Source organism: Bactrocera oleae, chromosome 4 (genome assembly GCF_042242935.1).
Source record: "Bactrocera oleae isolate idBacOlea1 chromosome 4, idBacOlea1, whole genome shotgun sequence".
NCBI lineage: Eukaryota > Metazoa > Arthropoda > Insecta > Diptera > Tephritidae > Bactrocera > Bactrocera oleae.
This window is the reverse complement of record NC_091538.1, coordinates 73,319,665-73,334,122: the sequence shown is the minus strand read 5'-3', so window position 1 is coordinate 73,334,122 and position 14,458 is coordinate 73,319,665. Positions and strand designations below refer to the sequence as shown.

At 36.6% G+C, this 14,458-nt stretch overlaps 1 protein-coding gene across 3 annotated transcripts in view; it reads right to left on the bottom strand.

Annotated features, from left to right (window-relative positions):
- 5-HT1A (5-hydroxytryptamine (serotonin) receptor 1A) overlaps positions 1–13,370 on the bottom strand; it is a 119,194-nt gene extending 105,824 nt beyond the window's left edge. For all 3 annotated transcript variants that reach the window (XM_070108655.1, XM_036367661.2, XM_014237669.3), the window contains exon 1: positions 13,118–13,370. The gene's annotated coding sequence lies outside the window, so the exon portion shown is untranslated. The remainder of the gene's footprint in view (positions 1–13,117) is intronic.
- Between the last annotated feature and the right edge of the window lie 1,088 nt (positions 13,371–14,458).

The window sequence follows — 14,458 nt, the reverse complement described above, 5'->3', positions numbered from 1 at the left end:
AAATATTTTCGAACTTCAGGTTTACTTCATAGCGCATATATCGGCCAATATGTGTGCTATCTTTATAATATTAAGTAAATCGGGTCAATACTACCGCAATCTCACATATATGCAATATAAGATTTTCAGACTTCCTGTTGGCCTTATGCCATAAACATCAGTCCATATGTGAGATATCTCAAAATTAACTGAATGTATAATAATGGATATACTATAGTTTAATCCCAAAGATATGTGAATTTAGTCTACGAATTATCAAACTCTCAAATACTATATAATATATTGATTTTCTAACAAAGCTTATACCGAACGTGTCGTTCAATATGTCAGTTATATATTTATAAAATTGTTTGACAATATGATTGCAAGTATGTATACCTCAGCAATGTCAAAATTAACTCAAATAGTCCAGCTCAATCAATACATTATTGCCCACACCATTTATGTTAAGTGTCTCCTCATCATATATATCATTAATAACAATTAAAACTAGCCAAAGTAGTAGTTTTAAACACATTACACATTCAGTTTATCGCTTTAAAATGTCTCAAAATTCTCATTTACTGTACATTAATTTAGCTTTTATAATTAAATCATTTAAAAAATTCCATTAACACACAGTGAAACTTATTAGTATAATATCATTTGTATGAAAATTGAAACAAGAAACAAACAAGTTGGTGAAATTAGCGGCTTGTGGCCTCTATGAGGACACGTGTAAAGGACATCAAAAGGCATACGCGCGTGTATATGCGGGCGTAATAGGCTGAGTTGTTATGCCATTGAGCTCCTGAGCAGCTTAAAGGTAGGCGAGCATATGTAGCTGTAATAAGTTGCGAAAAAACCAACAACGAATTCTCGCATAGAGATGTAAGCGAGTGTGAAATATATTCTGTTGGCAAAAATCTTTGCTCCTTTTTCATTTCATATTCACATTCACTTTGTTGCGCCGCCTTCTGCCATTGTTTGTTAGACGTCACATTGAAGTGCCTCTAATTGTGGCACAACAAGTCATACACACTTCATTAGCACCATGAATCCGAACGTGGCACGCACACACTTATCCACATACACATATAACATGTTGGAAAAAAGGTGCGAGTAGGGTTCGCATTGCTGCATATACGTATGTTTATGTATATAGTGCTGTATGCAATGTGTGTATGCCTGTATGCAGTAGAACCAGTAGTGTGTTAAAATATTTTGTCGGCACTTTATGCCTTGAGTTATGCCTGTTGGTGTTTACAATATGTATACAGTGTTTTCAGGAACTGTAGCACTAATATTATGAATTAAATGGATGTGCTCTAAAAATATGACTTTTTATCTACTTGTATGAGCTACACACGTACTATCCCTAATTCATGTTGCCAAAATAATTTAGTACGTCGAGATTTTGGATTTATCAGCGTGTTTTTCGGGCATGAATCCGATTCAAAACGGTTTGGTCATGAGTATCGAGAGTATGGAACTGAAGCCTGCAATATTTCATAAATCCATTAGAAGATTACGGTGTATATTTAATTCATAGCACTGTCGCCATAATTTCTGAATGTAGTGTATATTCCTAAATCTAGTTTACTTGCCTCAAGTGCACTGAGGTGCCCTTTTTCGGAGTGCTGGTCGATAACCATTTTGCCGCGTCTTCAACGTTTATAATGTTTACATTTCCAAAGTACAACAATAAAAGAGCAATGTAGACTTGCTCATCGAGAATCACACACATCTAAAAATTTATATACAAGTCTCGCCAATAGACTGTCAGCTGTGGTGGAAGGAAAAGCGAGCGGCGAAAAACAAAACAATCAAAGAGTTGAAGAAAATGTCAGCTGAATGTTTAGAGCTTGTGTGTGAAAGTGAAACTTATTAGAATGTTTCATAATTAGGTATGTGCTAGCATAGAAGAATTACATTACATACATCCGGGTAAAAGTACTTATATGTGTTGTGGCTAGGATGAGGGCATGTTTGCTTACGTGGCATGTCGCAAAGATTTAATATTTGACATTTGTGTGCGCGAAAGAGCAACTTTTAATTACTTTCTGAGGCTTATCAAAAACTTTATTCTGGAATTTAATAGTGAAAATTTCAATGTTCCGCAAAACTATTAGCGGTAGTGTGGGCTACTATTTTGAGGAGAGAGATTTTTCAATTATTCACAACGTATTTGTATGTTCACAACCATTAATTTTTTACCCTGAACAGCATATATTAAGTTTGCCACGAAGTTTGCAATAACCTTAGGAAACGTTAAATACCCTTAATATATATGGTATATAAATTATCAGCATGGCGAGCTGACTCTGTCTGTCCGTCTATATATGCGGAAACTAGTACGTCAGTTCTTGAGATATCGATCTGAAATATTGTAGTTTCGGTGAAACCGAAGTTTAGTTTTTTCTTGTTAAAGTCTTTTTCGATAATGGGATTTGAAACAACGAGTATGTGAGTAATACAACGATCACTCACAATAAACAATTACCAGAGATAATTAGATGGAAAAAGTAAAGTAAAGGTAAGGACTCTATCGCAATTCAAAATGATAAAAATCGTGTAAAAAATTCCAAAGTTCCTGTAAATCTTAATATTATATACTTTAAATTTAACATTGTTTTTAAGGATGAAGTCCAAAATTGAAGTTTACAGTAGGATGAAAAATATTGCTTCGGGTATATGAGGGTTAGAAGTTCATACATTACCCTGACTACAATTTTTATAATACCTAAAAGTGTGTGGCCATTTTTATTGAGATATTTCGGCAACTTGCTTCAGAATTATTTGGTCAAAGTTGTATGCCCTACAAAATTAACAATGTGAGAATAGAACGATTGAAGAGTATTTTATGTCCGTAATTTCATAAGGGGAAAAATCAGAGGAAGAAAGCGCCCAGCAGCGGTTTTGGAAAATGTAGTGCGAATCAAAGAAACGACTACTGAATCATGATTTATGTGATCGAAATCGCTCAGATGTCTAAATCACTAGCTACGAGACATTTTCGTGATATTGAACGTAACGGATTTACGCAACCGATTAAAGTTTTCGGTTTAGGTTACTATTTTCGGGCTTTCTCTAAATCAGTAGATCTGACACGCCAAAAAGGGATGTGCCTCTAGTTCTAGTATCTGTTACGATAAACCATTTGAATCAGAGTGGGTACGACAACTAACCGGTTAACCTGAGATATCATCTCTGAGCAATTTGGTTATTGTTTTCTTTATAAAAATACTGAAAAAGCGGAGGGCGACATTTAAGAAGCAGATATGGTAAATGTAAAAGATTGTTATGGCCCTGTCAGAAGTGTCGCATGAAAAACGGCAAACATGCTGTGAACGACGAAGCGAAAGTGAAAGCAGCAAAGAAAAGTGCGACAATGTAAAAAAAGCGCCATTAAAGTAAAGAGTGAACCGATAAAAATATCAACAGCGCTGAAAGCATTAAAAGCAAGTCACAGTTATCAAGATACACACATGCAAACACGCACACATACAGACATTTAACAATAGAAGCAGAGAAGAACAGTGCCGGTGACAAATGTGAAATGACAAGTGTGTTGGAAGATAACTCCCTGTCATTGTTGTTGCTGTTGTGGTTGCCATTGTAAAATACAATGTACACAGATGCACAGTTTTTGTAGACAAGTGTGGTTTGTTGTTTGGCAATTGCAGCTGCCGCCCACCCTAATATGACAACAGCAGCGCAAAAGCAACAAGCCAAGTCGTTTAGGAGTGCGAGGGCATAAACTAACGTGGAGCCCCGTCATCCCATTCTGATAATATGTGTATGTACGCATGTGTGCGGCAGTTTTATCAGTGCTTTTGAGTCATTAAAATTATATGAGCATGAAATTGCGTTAAAAAAAAATATTTCCGTACAAATAGTGCTGCATCAGCATTTAATGACATACAACACACACACATACGTTTATAAGGGAAAGGGAATCTAGCTAGCACTCAACAACTTAGGCGGTCCTTGAGGAAATCGCAATGCTCGCATGTGAAACGGTTAATTGTTCGCGTGTGTAGAGCTGTAATTGCGTGCTAATCGTTGGCGTCCCACCATTCTGCTCCTAACCACCAGCAACAACTAGCACACATATTCAACTATATAATATTACTTGAAATAAATAAAAATAAAAACAAAAGCTGAAAATACTTTCCCGCCATTTTCTAATCAATCAAACGCATAGAAGAGTGCGAGTGAACAAAAACAATTAGCCATTGTCAGGCGAGCTTTTCTGCAACGCAACGCGTGAATTAAGCTTGAATTAAGATATGTGTGAACATGTGTAAAAGCGTGCGTTTGATGCTCAGCAGTAGTTAGTTATTGGTAAACCTTTCATTGGACATTTAAAAAATCCGCCAGAATTGAACTAAATTGATGGTCTTTGATACGTTGTAAGATACTCTAGAAATATTAGCTTATTAGCCCGAAGATGCGATCTGAAGGTCTAACTAGCATATATATAATATATATCATAATTCTGATAACTGTTACTGTCAGTGGCTGGCATGCGAATACCAGCTTTTGAAGTCGTTATACCTCCTGCTGAGGTGTCGACAAGCTAATTTTGGAGTTGAATATCAGGTATCAAAATTTTCGGTGCATCAACAATCGCAAATTGGCTTGAAATAATTTGAAATTAAGCGCGTTTTAAATTAGTGCTGCAATTTTCCGCCCGCTGTTTTCCTTTCGTTTTTCCATCTTTGTTTTCACACAATTAAAACAAAGTAGAACAGACCTAAAACTATTACTCAGCAGCCAACCAATGGAGATGCTTGCTGATTTGTGGCTGCTGAATGCGGTGTGGTATATTTTAACGAGAGAAAAAGTTCGCAAAAAGCGCATAAAAAATATAAACAAAACAGAGAATTAAAATAACAGGACAATGCAACAAGGGAAGCATGGTGAGAGGAGGGAAAGGAGTGACGAAAGCCTCAACGCTTTTGTAGCAATGCATGAATATGAGAAAAAGTGCCAGCAAATATTTGGTATCTACTGTTGTACAAGTAGAGCAGACACAGAAAATGCGAGGCAAAACAGAAAAACCGAAAAACAAAAATAATGACACAGCCTTCGCGTAGCTCATTTACCGCAGCCGCTTCCACAGCACTGCCTCAGCTACAGGATTACTCTAGATGAGCGTCGAACTTATAGACAGCAAGTTGAGGCACATAAAAGGCGACTGAAACACGCGCTCACACAACAACACTCTTTTACTTGAGTTTTCCATAGAGAAAATTAGAATATTAAAATGGGAGCAGCGGAACAAAGAGGTAAATTACAATAAAGCAAAGTAGGTGAAACAAAAACCATAACAAATTACTGAAATATGAAATACAACCGGTAAAAATTGTGCGACAGCGAGTCATTGCAGCCGTGTAAGTTGAAGAATTTAAACGTTACGTATACGCAGTGGCAACGGTGATGTAGATTTCTTGGAATTTACAAAATACGAAAAATTCTTCGCCAAATTGTCGAACAAAAACTGTCTATTATTTGAAACCTTTGACAGAATATAATGGAGAATATTAAATATTTAAGAGTTAGTAGTTCTAACTTTTTGGCAATGTGATTATTTCGCAACCTTGAAACTTTGAAATTAGAATTTTATATCTTTGATTTAGAAATAATTAGACTAGACTGTGAAGTATTAAAGTAAATTTTCTACAATGGCCTTCAGGCAGAACCGATTTGCCTATAGATGTCATGGGAAAAGGACAAGGACGCCGCTAAAATAAAATAAGTTTAAGTTGAGTTTCGTTATCTCTTTGTCCTTCTATGTTTTGCTATCGGCACCCTTCCTGTTTGCCAGGTTTGTGACAGGCTTTCAACTACTAAGTAACAGGCTCAAAATGCCTTCTACATTTTGTAGTATATATTATATATATGTGATGTATAGTGCTGTCTACAGAATGCATTTGCCCTCAATAATAATTTTAAGGTATTTGGAAATGATTTTTAATGGACCACGTGGTTCTCGCTGGTACTGGTGCCATGAAGAGTATGCGTGAAGTGGTTTCTATTGGGAACAGGGCTCCCGATATAGATGGGGTATGGACATGCGCCAGCACCTGTTTGTGCAGCTTTGTATTTGTTGCTTGCTTTTCAACGACTGTGTGAAAGCGTGTGAGACTAAATTGACTGGCGGTTGAGTCAATTCAACTTTGTTTACAAACTAAGTTTATATGCACGATACACGATACGAGTGCGGGTACGAGTAAATATGACTTGCACACATGAGGGCTACAATGCTTTACGCTGCGGTTTTCATTTTAGTCAAAGCCACCGTTTCGAAAACTTTTCACTGGCGGTAATTTTGACGTGGCAGTTTGAATACATTTTGCGCATTTCGTCGCTGCCAAGTTGCAATTCATGCCAAGCTGTGCTCACACATACGTGCATGTGCATTTTCTATAAACTTCGCTCTTCTCTCTTCGATACCATGCATTCGAGCCGAAACGGATACGTACGGACTGCCAGCGCAAAGTTGTGGAAATATTTCATTTTCCCACGCACATTTCGGTTATCTGGGCAATCAATTTCGCTTGTCAAGTGAAACTACAATCGAAACAAAGTGAAACTGGACGGTCAAAGCGCGCAGTCCGAAAGGCAATTTGCATTCCAACAGGGAGTCGATATTCGGCGTATTTTGCCTATTCAAAATGAAATGTCACTGCATCAGTCAATTTAGTTTTGTCTGCTCTTGATGTTACTATTGTGGTTACGCCAAAACGATCTCACCATTCGCTATTCCTGGAGAATCCGCGAAACTACTTAAGGACATGAAGTGAGAGAAAACGCCGAATTGAAATGTTAAGTGAAAATAGTTTACTTTCGCTTTAGTACTTCGAAATATTGGCTTGCCAGCCTCATCAAGGTCCGCAGGTGACCTTCATTTGCACCAATGTTCAAGTGTGCTCTTGGCTAGTATCTTACTTTGCACACTAACTGACATCTAATGCTTGTTCTTATATGCAATTTGTTTCCCTTTTACTTTCAAGCCGGTTTTTCGAACGCCAAATTGAGTCCACTCAGTTCATTCGCACTGACAGTTGTCGAGTCTCTTAATTTGTGTTCTGCTGCTGTTGGCTGTCATTCTGTCTGTTCCACTTTCATAAGAAGAGGAGTTCTTTTACTTTCCAGTAAAAAAGTCTAGCTCACTGTAAAGTGCACAACTGCACAACGTTTTCTTAGACTGCGCTAAACTTGGAAATTCGATATTGTGTAGTTGGGCGAAAAGAACACTGCAAAAGCAGTAAATATTTGCGACATACCTTTTATTGGAAATTGGGATGAATGAAACATGTTCTTAAAATTTAATGTCTTAGCGCGTCATGTGGTGGTTTTGTTGGCTGTCCGATGCTATGGTGATAAAGTATATCTGGGTATTATCTCCCTTGATTACCAGGAGCCTTCTCTCTAACCAAGTCTTTTCAGAGAGCTTCTCATCACGAAAAGGCTATTAGAATCGGCGGCATGTGTGAAAGCATTTTAAAAGCAAATGCGGCTACTTAGTTAGTCCGTCATATAGTTGAGAAGAGAAGTTGGCTTGAGAACAAAACTGCACTTTCGAGTCATTGTTGTGAAGCTCAATTGAAAATTTAATATTGAACCAGAATGCAAAAACAAAAATAACTTGGTGTGAAATATATCACAAACCTTTTCCATTCAGTACATGGTTGCTCCATTATTAGCTTACATGCATGTGCATCTATATTATGGCATCAACTGCAGCAGATCTCTCTCGTCTTGTCGGCAACAAAATGGCTGCAAAACATAGAATGCATATTATTTTTTGATAGCACTAATTTTTTATACCGATGATGCCAATGACACCAAGGCACGCATTCTACGCTTTCACCGAAGCTGTGACTCTCAGGTTTTGTTTTTGCTAACAGTAGTTTTATGTTTCCAACTTCTGTCTCAGCGCAGTTAGTTTGCGTTGCATTTGGACCTTCGCGTTATTATTTTTCTGTATTTCTGCGCCTTTTTTCTCATACGAGTCCTCTTGGCATCGCTGTACAAAGCTGAGCATTTCTAAATGCTGGCATTTTTCCACTAAGCGAAGCGTATAACTTTGATGTGCGTACAAATAGCCGCTACACGCATTCGGCGGAGAGTATAGAACAAGTGCAGGAGCAACTGTGGGTTACTGGTAGGAAAAGGTGATGACCTTTTTTGTTAATGCTTCATGGTTGGTCGTGCATAAAGAGGGGCGAGGATGCATCAGATATTAGAATATATTTTGTTTTCAGCAGCAAAATTTTCAAAACTTGAATTAATTTAGAAAATTCTTTCATTCATAGGCTTCCTTTATATACAATTTTCAAATTAATGTTCAATCCCTTGTTATTCCTGTTGTTTTAGACTTTGCTATAATTTTATTAGAAGTGTAAGTAAGTAATTTTTTTTTAAGATACTCCATTTTTTAACTCTAGTCCCTATAAAAGTAACAAAACGGGCGCTGACTCGCAGTGTTTCTAACATGCAACGCAGGCTACAGGTTCCCACACGGGTTGCCACGCATACATGCATGCGAATGTATGCACAGCGAACTATCGCTTGCACTCCAAGTCTACTATACATGTATAATAGTGTATGTGTGCGTGTTCGAGTATAAAGAATGGAACATTTTGCAAAACGCTTTTCGCAATTTTCATAAAAAATTATATGCGCTCTGTCTGTCTTGTGGCTGGTTGTTTCAACCGACGGCTGACTGAGTCGTTGGTTAGTTGTTTGTCTTGTGTGTTTGTATGCTGGTCTTTACGCTTCGATAGTTTGCCTCTATTATCCTTTTATCCTTTATTTTTGTCCTTATTTGTGCGTATTCTGCAATTCGTGGTTAGCTTAAGATGAGTTGGAAATTCCGTTATTTTTCCATTATTCTTTCTTATTCTGTGGTACACATACACTGTACATATGTTCGCTGTCGTTAGAATGTGTGCTCACTACACTCGTGATATTTCGTAAACGTTTTAGCTGCTTATTGCTTTCTTTTACGGTACAATATTTCATATGACAACGCTGGAAGTTCTAATTATAATAATAGTAACTGTACTGTAATGCTGGCTAAAGTTGCGAAACAAATATAAAATAGAAAAAGTCCGAAGAATATTTATATTACTCCTAAACTCCTTCACAATAATGTTAAATATGTGGCAGCATATTTTTCTTTTAATTTTTAAATAATGTGTAGGCTTATACCTGTTCTCGGTGCAGTATATTTTTAGATCTCAGTACTCACGGTTTCACCCCTGCTAAAGGGACGTTTAATGAATTCATTCATGCTCGCGGGTATTCCGCTGGGAGTTTCGTTAATGTGTGCTTTCACCACTTTTGTGGAAGAAGTGGGGGGGTATGCACCTTTTATGAGTTAATGCGAAAAACGTGTTCAAATATCTTTTGCAATGTTTTCTGCAGGAGCTTTGATACTGCAACGGGATGTTCCAGTTAAATTATTTCTATTGCCCCCTTAGTATGAAATTATTTAATAGAATATGTAATGTTATGTAAGGAGATTTAATGGAATATGCTTTAATAGTATCTTCGTGCTGATCCGTCCGTTCGTATGCCAACGTAATTGTTAACTTGAAAGTGCTAACTCAAATTTGATGGCGCTTAGGACACATCCTCGGTTTGCATAATATATGGCCACCTCTTGGGAGTGAATTATCATGACTGATCAGCTAACCCGATGGTTTTAACCGTTTTTAGAGGAAGTATATCCAAGTGCTGTTTCCGTTCGCAACTATTTTCATAAAAACTTTTGGCAGATATATCGGCAAACTTCACATCTTACGATTATGCTCTTACTGTTAGAGATGTAAAATGTTGCACACAATTAAAAGTATTTGTGGAAATATGGCATTTCATTAGCACACTCACACATACACAAACAGGTGGCAAATACAATACAGTTTTGTATATTCGAGGCAGAGATTGGTTAACTTTGTTTGAAAATTAGAAAGTTTCTGATATGCTTCACGGAGAGCGCCGAGCCATAGTTTTGAGGCGAACTTTACTAACTCGACTATGCAAAAAAGGTTGGTGTGTTTTGACTTACTAGCGAAGTTTCGCAACTTAAGAATGTTATTGAAAGCAATGGCGTGTGTGAGTGTGTGGCGGTAAAGCAATCAACTTGAAATTCTACAAATTTGCCATGAAACGCTTCATACCTGCAAGTTGCTCGGCATTTAACTTAGGTGATTTTATGCTACATTTCTAACGGTAAACGAAAGTACGCGCACTTTCATAGTTTATGATGTAAATTTAAATGGAAAAGGATTCAGGGCAAGCAGTCAAGTGGCAGATTTTTATTTTACTTGCATTTTTGAAAAGAGCCCGAAGTTATTCCGCAAAAACTTTAATTAATTTCACAAATAATGTAAAATGCTTCATTTTACCATATTGGAGTAATGAAATCATTGAAGCTGGAAAGCATTTAGTCTTACATATTCTGAGTTGATTTTTCTCTCTAAAGAAAATTAGTTAAAGAGTTAAGCAATAGCTTTCTGTGGCGGCTCGCTTGAGTGCTATTGCTTCTCATATATTTACGACTGAGTTCTTTCTAAAGCCTATGAAATATGCTTTACAGAACTTAAATAATTGTAAATGTGTTTGTTGTTGCAATAATTTTCAAGCCCTAGTCGCTGTGGAGAATGTTGAAGAAATTTGATTGATTTTTAGTGCCTAAGCTTAATAGGTTAGTAAGTTTGGTATATATATACAAAGGCATTTACGTATTAAATTTTGTACAAGCTTACTCTGTTATTCAGCAATGAGTTGCAAGAGTTCTTCCCGCCTTAGACCGATTTTTTGCCCGTCTCATAAATTTTAGGGAATTTTCTATTTTAGTAATTTTAACACTCTCTCTTACATACGCGTATTAACTTTAGAAAAAGAAATCGTAAAAAAAAACATTATTTCATAAATGATTGGAAACATATCATACCCTAATATGGAAGATGCCCCTTCCCTCAGAAAATTTTTGTGACCACACTGTTTGCTTTTTTTTAGCAGACAGGTATATACTTATGTACATTCCACTCTTATAGCTCTTTAAATTTTAGATATGATAGCTCGCTTACATATGTACAAATATAAATTCTCCTTTTTCCTACTTCCACTTGTTACATAATCAATATCCAATCATTTGCATACTCAGATAAATTCTCAAATCTACTCATAAGTGTGTGGGTATCAATCCACTTAAACGCGCGTGTGACCGCTTTATTTGCTTTTGCGGAATTCCGACATTTTTGCTTTTAAAATTTCAGTGACGTGTTGAAATAAGCAATGAAAGCAATTCCGAAATTCATCGTTCGCTACCGAATTCAACTCAACCGCTGGAAGAAAGAAGGGAACGAGTATTTGTCGAAAGTATTTGACGAATTGTAAATGTATCCAGTAACGTGATATGAGCACTCATACATTATTGCTAAGCTGTAGAATTATGGCAGTGAGAATATCATTAAGAAAACGAACACACAAGTATATGTTTGCAGTTCCAAAAGTATGCCCTTTTCATCTGTCAAAGCACATTTACATTCTTATGCAAGTATTTATATATGAAAGAAGTTACGACAAAAAATATAAATATCTGAAATGTCTTCAAGCATATGCAAAGTGTCTGTTAGAGCATGCTTTTAGCCGTTGCACCCCCAGGAAACGAAAACAAGTTGTCCTGTTCATTTACGGTTTTCAGATATTAATAGTCCATACCATTAGTAACGTGCTTCTAAAAAAAAGGCCTGTCACCGCAAATTCGTATGCAGCCCGAATATGAATATTTAAAGTAGTGCTTAAACTTCGAGCTATAGGAATGGGATCATAGGAGCTATACGATTTGTTGGCTACTTGTGCCCGACGCCTTCCGAAATTTCAGTTTGCAAAAATTGTTTTTGAAAAAAAAAATTAAATAATGAGCGCACAGTTTTTTTTTAATATGTAGTCATTTCAATTGTGTTAACATCAAAATTTATAAGTGTGTGTTTTCTTCACGAAGCATTGAGAAGGTAATTAAAATTAAAACTATTATTTTTAAAAAGCAGCTTCCAAAATATAACAAATTCCATAATTCCATACTAACAAGAGCAAATATATAATACTAAATTCAATTTAACGAAAATATTAGCTTTGCGATGGATAGTACCTTACATAGTTTTTACGACAGCAGGCATATTCATTTATAGTGTACTAAAAAATTGTAGCTAGAACTAAAGGTGATAAGTTGTTGCTTTGTAATTATTTCTAAGAAAAATAAAATATGATTGATGGTATTACTGCTTCATATAGTACACCCGGCGGACTACAAGTTTATCGCAAAAGGGGATATTGTATCAAAAACTTACCTGATACTATTTTACGATTTAAGCAAAACTTTCTAACTACATAATAGATACACCTATTTTCCGTTATACTATGGTTTTTTGTCCAAATTTTGATTTTTTTTTTAATTTTCAACATGTGTCATTCCGCGGTATATTATCCCCAATTTTAAGGTATTTTTTTTTGACGTGGGGGGCGCCGTTTCGAAGATTTTATTTTAGAATAAAATAAGCAATTTATTCGAATTGCATTAGAGAAGTCGGGACGGTCGACTAAAGTGATATATTAAGGGAATGTGACAATAAAGCAAGCAACAACTCGACAGCTCAGACAAGAAGGTCTTCAAGTGAATTGATAGCAGGTACTCAATTCGGTATGAAATTTATCCAGATAAGCATTATTTCTCTCTAACATGATTTTTACTATGCTTTGAATACAAAAATCTCAGAGTTTACCAAATCCAAATGAAGATCAAAGTGATAGTTGTCGCTGCCAAATTACTAGTTGTTGTCATAATACTGTTGCTTCAAGCAATAAATATCGCAAAATGTTTGAAAACTACTTTCGCTACTCGCACATTTTGGCGCTCGAACAGCGATAAATCTTGAAGAAATTTGATTGTAAATCAACAAGCACACATACACATATGTATACTTGTGTGTTATTATTGTCCAAGCCATGCCGTATTAGTTTCTATATTCCTTTCTTCTTTTTTTCACTCATTCGGATTTTGATTTTGTCGCTCGATCTTCTGAGTTCTTATTATTTATACACTTTTTGTGATGCTCACCTATTTCATATTTCTTGACTTGCCCGTAAAAATCACTTAAATTTCACTGAAAATGTGTGACCGAACAAGACTGGCGTTAATTAATATTCGGAATACTCAAATGTGCAGATCAAAAATAATTGTTTGTTCAATTATTAATATTTGCTTAAAGAATTCAGTAAAAATTCTGTAACTATTGGTAATGAAATTGAAATTCACAGTTGAAAACGCGCACGCCGCCGTTTCAGCGCAAAGCACGTCCAAATTCGCGTAGTCCATTCGGCAAACTGAATTGATGATAAATTCAGAATGTTTATCAGACGAAGCTGCAGCCGTGAAGTCGTGGCTACGGCGACGACGCAGAGCGACGAGCTGAAGATGAGCGCTCAGCGGCAGCCTCAGTGACGATGGCTGAGGCAGCGGCAGCGCATAGATGGCAGCAACAGCAAGTGTCATTGAAAGCAGCCGAACTGCTGATGCTGACACCTCCGATCCTTGTAGTGGCGACCACCAGCATGACGGGGCTGCCAAAAGCACAAAGTGACCGCAGCGAAGACAAGTGTGAAAGCTAGTGGCGATAAGAAATTCGCTATAGCTGTGTGACATGTCACTCGCAGCGCTGCTGGCAACGACTGCGTCGCTGACAATGAATATTCTAATCAATTCAATGCGCACAGCAGCAACAGCAGTGCGGTTGTGTGTTTCATTAACTTTCTATGAGTTGCTGCTACATCCGGTGGCGTATACGTAACTTCGAAATACAAATGTGTACTCGGCTGGCGTTCGTTGGTCGCTGCTCGGTTCTCACCATTCGATACTGTTAGGCGAATGCTGTAGACTTTGACGCAAACAGTTGGCCGTCGTGGCACTCTTCTTTCGCTTGCTAAGAGAGTGAAAGCGTAGCAAGTGCTCTTTGTGCGTTTTTGAACTTTTCAAACCGCCCAGTGTTGCTAAGGTTTGGCGGTTTCACCCTTAATTTGATACATATTGTGCTGAAATTTATCTTGGTGGCTAGATACTTTCGGAGTGCCGTCATATTTATAACTTGAATTTGAAAGTTCTAAATTAAATCTTAAACTTAAATATATTAAATTATTAATCTACTTCTTTCTAATTCTTTTATAAGCGGTTAATATTTTCAAAATATACATTTTAATGCAAATTCAAAATCGGCTTTTTCAGTACACTTAGATATACAAATATTTCTATGCGCATGAGTGTAGTCTTAGGATGCATATATATATATATACATATATATACATATATATATATATACCTACTTATATTATATGGAGTTAAGTTTGCTTTTTGCTTTCGTTTTGACAATTTGCGTTTTGTATTATATGAAAATGAGTAACTGAG